Source organism: Suricata suricatta, chromosome 9 (genome assembly GCF_006229205.1).
Source record: "Suricata suricatta isolate VVHF042 chromosome 9, meerkat_22Aug2017_6uvM2_HiC, whole genome shotgun sequence".
In the NCBI taxonomy this organism is placed as follows: Eukaryota; Metazoa; Chordata; class Mammalia; order Carnivora; family Herpestidae; genus Suricata; species Suricata suricatta.
In genome coordinates, this window is record NC_043708.1 from 121,021,119 (window position 1) to 121,027,391 (window position 6,273).

The 6,273-nt window shown below is 36.4% G+C and overlaps 1 non-coding gene across 1 annotated transcript; it reads left to right on the top strand.

The window, feature by feature from the left end:
* Positions 1 to 4,716: 4,716 nt before the first annotated feature.
* On the top strand, positions 4,717 to 4,850 carry LOC115303062. The gene has a single exon (XR_003913787.1). It is a non-coding gene; the product is annotated as a U4 spliceosomal RNA (small nuclear RNA).
* The last annotated feature ends 1,423 nt before the right edge of the window (positions 4,851 to 6,273 follow it).

Here is a 6,273-nt window from a genome sequence, read left to right on the forward strand (position 1 = left end):
ATGTTTTGGCAGAGGAGGTGGAGGGTGAGTGGGGTGCCAGCCTGGCTACGTGCACTGTAGCTGGAGGAACCCGTCGCTCTCTTTAAGGAGAGATTGACTCAAGGTGGAAAGGCGGGGAAAGTAGGCAAAGAGAACTAGAAGTCAATGTCTCCTGCTGTCCAGCAAAAGGACAACCCATGGACCTCTGGGACTCCCCCCCCCCCCCCGCCCCGCACTTGAGGATCGCTTTACCTGGCTGTGGGCAGACCCAAAGCCCCATGTGCTAAGTATATACCTCCCCCCACTTTACCTCTACCCTTTATCTTTTTGCCACCAGCTTTTTTTTTAAACGTTTTTTAAAATGTCTTATTTATTTTTGATACAGAGAGAGATAGAGCATGAGAGGGGGAGGGGCAGAGAGAGAAGGAGACACAGAACAGGAAGCAGGCTCCAGGCTCTGAGCTAGCTGTCAGCACAGAGCCTAACGCGGGGCTCAAACCCACGAACGTGAGATCTGACCTGAGCTGAAGTCGGACGCTTAACCGACTGAGCCACTCAGGCGCCCCCTGCTTTTCTTTTTATGTGCAGGCTCCCAACTTTAGAGGCTGACAGTTTTCTAGCACCCAAACCCAAAGACATGGCACATTGTTATCTAACTGATAAAGAATTCAAAATGACTATTATGAAGAAATTCAATAAGCTACAAGAAAATTCAGAAATTAATATAATAATATCAGGAATAGAATTAACAAATGGAAAGAGTATTTTACCAAAGAGATTAAAAGTCTGAAAAAAAAATCCTGGAGCTGAAGAACTCAAAAAATGGGATAAAGAATATCAGAATGTATTGGGAACAGAGCAGATCAGATGGAAGAGAGAATTAGCAATCTGGAAGATAGAAATCTAGATATGATTCAGGTGGAAGACGAGAGAGACCTAGTATTTTTAAAAAGTGAAGAAATCCTATGAAAACTGTCAGATTGCCTTAGAAAAGCCAACATGAGTAACGAGTATTCCAGAAAAAGAAGAGATGGAAAAGGGGGCAGAGAGTTTATTTACAGAAATAGCTGAGGACTTCTTAAACCTGGGGGAGGAACTGGATATACACATCCAAGAAGCTAATAGAACATTCAACTCAAAAAGGCGTTTCCCGAGACACAGTATGTTAAAACTGTCTAAAGTCAATGATAAAGAAAGAAATTAAAAGGCAGCCAGAGGGAAAAAAAAGACAGCAAGCTTCATAGAAACCCCTATTAAGCTATCAGCAGATTTCTCAGCAGAAACTCTACAGGCTGGGAGAGGGTAGAATGACATATTCAAAATATTGAAAGATAAAAGCTCCCAGCCAAGAATATTGTATCTGGCAGAATTATCCTTTAGCTATGAGGGAGAAATAAAGGCTTTCCCAAACAAACAAAAGCTGAGAGAGTTCACCGCCGCTAGTTACAAGGATCTCTTCAAGTTCAAATGAAAAGACAAAAGTGCATAAAACTCTAAATTAGGTGATAAATAGTCAGAATTAGAAAACTGTAACTCTTTTAGAATAGTATATTAAACTCTTAACTGTACCATAAAGTTTAAATGAAAAGATCATTAAAAATAACTATGGCAGCTAGAGCATGGTAATTAAATCAGAGCCTAAAAAGAGATAATTTGTGACATCAAAACATAACAGAGGAGGAGTAGAAGAGGAATCTTTAGAGGTTAATAAAGGTAAATTGCAGTCATAAAAGGGAATATTTTATCTATGAACTGTTTTAAGTAAACCCTGTGGTAATCACAAAGCAAAAATCTAGAGCAGAGACACAAAATATCAAAAAAGAGGAAGACTGAAAAAATCACCATGGAATACCACCAACTTTCAAAGGTAGACAGAAATGGAAGGGAGAAAAAACAACCAAGAGACAAAATAACCAGAAGGCAAAAGATAAAATGGTAGTAGTAAATCTGTTCATATAGAAAGTCACTCTAAGTAGAAATGGATTGAGTTCACCAATTGAAAGGCACATAGTGGCTAGAAGGATTAAAAAACTAAACCATGAGAGACTCCTGAATACTGAAAACAAACTGAGGGCTGAAGGGGGAGGGGAAAAAGGGAAGGGGGGGTGATGGCCTTAGAGGAGGAGACTTGTGGGGAAGAGCACTGGGTGTTCTATGGAAACCAACTTGCCAATAAACTATAAACAAAAAAATTAAAAATAAACTGGCTGGCAGAAAAAAAAACTAGATCCGACGACATGCTGGTTACAGGAAACTCATTTCAGCTCTAAAGATACATACAGTTTCAAAGTGAAAGATTGGAAGATGATAGTCTAAGCAAATGGAAACCAAAAGAACGAGCATATAGCTGTATTTACAGCAGATGAAATAGACTTCAAGCTAAAAAGGATGAGACAAAGAAGGATTGGAATAATTAATATTGTTAAAATGGCCATAATATTCAAAGCTATCTAAGGATTTAATGTAACCCCCATCAAAATGCAAAAGGCATTTTTCACAGAAATAGAACAATCCTACAATTTGTGTGGAAGCCAAGAAGGCCTGGAATAGCCAAAGCAATCTTAAGGAAAAGGAACAAAGCCAGAAGTAGCATGCTTCCAGAATTCAAAGTCCGTGATAAAGTCATAGTAATAAAAACAGTGTGGTACTAGCACAAAAATAGACACATTGACCAATGGAACAAAATAGAGAGCCCAAAATGAAATCTCAGTAGGTATGGTCAACTAATACTTGACAGAGGAGGCAAGAATACCCAATGGGAAAAGGATAGTCTCTTCAGTAAATGACGCTGGAAAAACTGGAGAAACACATGCTGAACAATGAAATTGGACCTCTATCTCACACCACTCACAAGAATTAACTTGACATGAATCAAAGACTTAAACATAAGCCTTGATGTCATAAAACTCTTAGAAGAAAACAGAGGGAATTGGCTCATTGATACCAGTCATGGTGATAATTTTTAACCTGATGCCAAAAGCACAAACAACAAAAGCAAAAATCAAAATTTGGTGCTACACCAAACTCAAAAGCTTCTGCACAGAAAAAGAAATAATTAACAAAAATGAAGAAACAAACTATAGAATGGGAGAAAAATTTGCAAAACATATATTGTATAAGGTGTTAATTTCTTTTTTCTTAATTTAAATCCAAGTTAATTAACATATAGTTTAGTAATGATTTCAGGAGTAGAATTTCCAAAGAGGTTATAAAATGACCAACATACATGAGAAGTTTTTTAATATCATGAATCATCAGGAAAATGCAAATCAAAACCACAACAAGATATCACCTCACAATTCTTAGAATAGCTATTGTTGGGAAGACAATAAACAACAATGCTGGTGAGGATATGGTGAAAAGGTAACCCTTACACATTATTGTTGGGAATGTAAATTGGCCCAACCACTATGGAAAACAACATGAAGTTTCCTCAAAAAATTAAAAATAGATCTGGCATATGATCCAGCAATTTCACTTCTGAATACATACCGAAAGGAAATGATAACAAGATTTCAAAGAGATATAACTTACATGTTTATTCCAGCATTATTCACAATAGCCATGAGATGAAAACAATCCAAATGTCCATCAACAGATGAATGGATAAAAATGGTGTGTACACATACACAATGGAATATTTATTATTCACCTATAAGAGAGGAGGCAATGGATGGACCTCAATCACATTATGCTAAGCAAGGTAAGTCAGAGAAAAACAAATACTGTATTATATCACCTGTATGTGGAATCTAAAAATGTTAAACCTACAAAAAACAGAATAAAATGGAGGCTACTAGGGAATTCATTGGGGGGAAGGGGAGAGATTAGAGTGATAGTATTTAAAGGTACAAACTTGTAAGGCGTAGTAAATAAGCCATAGAGATCTAATGCACAGTATATGAATATAGACAATAGTTGTGTACTATATGCAGTGCAATAAATAATGCTATATGGGCAATCATATTGCAATATATAAATGTAGTAAAGTAACATCCTGTACATTTTAAACTTATACATGTCAAATTTATTCAATAAAAGTGAAAACAAACAAAATTATACAGCAAATGTCATGCTTAATGGTGATATTTTGAGATCAGCACAACACCAAGATTCCATCTATCATCACCTCTACTTGATATTGTAGTGTGTTCTAAACCAATAAAGTAAAAAAAGTAAAAAGAAATAAGTCGTGGAAAAATTGGAAAAATAATATGCTTAGATAATAGAAATTTCTAGTTAATTTTTTAAAATGTTTATTTTTGAGAGAGACAGAGAGAGAGCAGGGGAGCGGCAGAGAAAGAGGGAGACAGACTCTGAAGCAGGCTCCAGGCTGTTCCAGCACAAAGCCTGACACAGGACTTGAACTCACAGACCAAGGGATTATGAGCTGAGCCAAAGTCGGACGCTCAACCAACTGACTCAACTAGGAGCCCCCTTCCTAGAAAATTCAAATTAAAACTAAATATATATTATTATTAATAAGAGAGATGAACAAGTTTGCTGAATATAAAAAATCAATTGCATTTCTATACAAAAAATTAGGAAATGAAAAAAAGATGACATGCAATAGCAACAAAACATATGATGTGTTTAGGAAGAAAATTGGGTAAAAATATGTTGTGTTAAATATAGGATCTATCTAAGAAGAAAATTGAATAGAAATGTTATGTATAAAATTATAAACCTTTACTGAGAGATATCAAAGAAGATATCAACCAAGAAATATAACAATTTAGCTTTGCATAGTGGCAGTATCGTAGCCAATGAGGTTTATCTGAGGCACGATTATTGCTAATTGAGAAATATAACAATTTTATGAATTATGAGTATTGTAAATATATCAGTTTTCCTAAACTAATCTATAGATTAATAGAATTTATAATATAATCTAATAATCCTTAGTTTAATTATATTAATTATATAATTATCAATTATATTAAACTATAGATTCAATGTATTTGCAGTACATTATTTATAACAATAATAACAGTTAAGTTGTGCTGAACATGGCAAACATCCTAAAGTTTATATGGAACTGGAAAAGGCTTAGAAAGTAGAAACACGGGCGCCTGGGTGGCTCAGTGGGCTAAGCGTCCGACTTAGGCTCAGGTCGTGATCTCGCGGTCCGTGGGTTTGAGCCCCTCATCAGGTTCTGTGCTGGCAGCTCAGAACTTGAAGCCTGTTTCAGATTCTGTGTCTCCCTCTCTCTGCCCCTTCCCCGCTCGTGCTCTATCTCTCTCTGTCTCAAAAATAATAAACAACAAAAAAAGTAGAAACAAACAAGGTGGGAATATTTGTCCTGTAAGATGTCAAGACTTAATATGACACTGTAATCATTACGAAGATGTGATATTGGCTCAGGGATAGATGAATAGATCAATGGATCATAGAGGGTGCATAGAAATAAACTTATACACATATGGACATTTAATGTATGATACAGTTGGCATTACAAAGGAGTGATGAAAAGATGGATTTTTCATCCACTGTTGCCGAAACAATTGGGATTCATATGGGAAAAAAATTGAAAATGGTCCTGTATCTTACATGACACACAAAAATCATTAATAGGCAAAATTATGATGCTTTTAGAAGATAATAGAGAAGAAGATCTTCAAGACCTGGGCATAAGAATTTCTTAAATATTACATAAAAGTCATTTAGCCATAAAGGAAAAGGTTAATAAGTAGGACAAGATTAAAATTAAGAACTTCTCATCATCAAAAGGCATCATCCACATCACCAAATGACCTGAGACTAGGAGACATTTACAATGGATATAACTGACAAAGGGCTTTTATCAAAAATACATACATTTTCAAATGCCTACCAGTCGATGAGAAAAAGACAGGTAACTCAGAAAAATGCACATAGTATTTGAACAGGCAGCTATTCAAAGAGAGGCATTCCAAATGTCTATTAAACATGTTAAAGGCATTTAGTATCATTTCTATTCATAGAAATGCACCTTAAAACGCAATGAGACCCCCTTAGAGTCCTATCAGACTGACCCAAATTATGGTATCTAAAATAAGTTTGGGAGGGGCTGTGTAGACTGTTTTCATGTACAATACCAGAAAAGTCGCCTGGTGTAAAACCAGGAATTTACTGTAACGGAGGAATCCAGGGATTCTGAGGAGGGCCGGTAGGCGCACTCGCTCGCGTCCCGCATTGGTGATCTGATGAGGGGCAGCGTGATTAATTCCGGCTCTTGCCAGTCTCAGTGCTAAATTGTTCAGCTCCCATTTAGTGGAGGGAACAGCTGTCATATTGCTGTAATAGCTTCCTTCC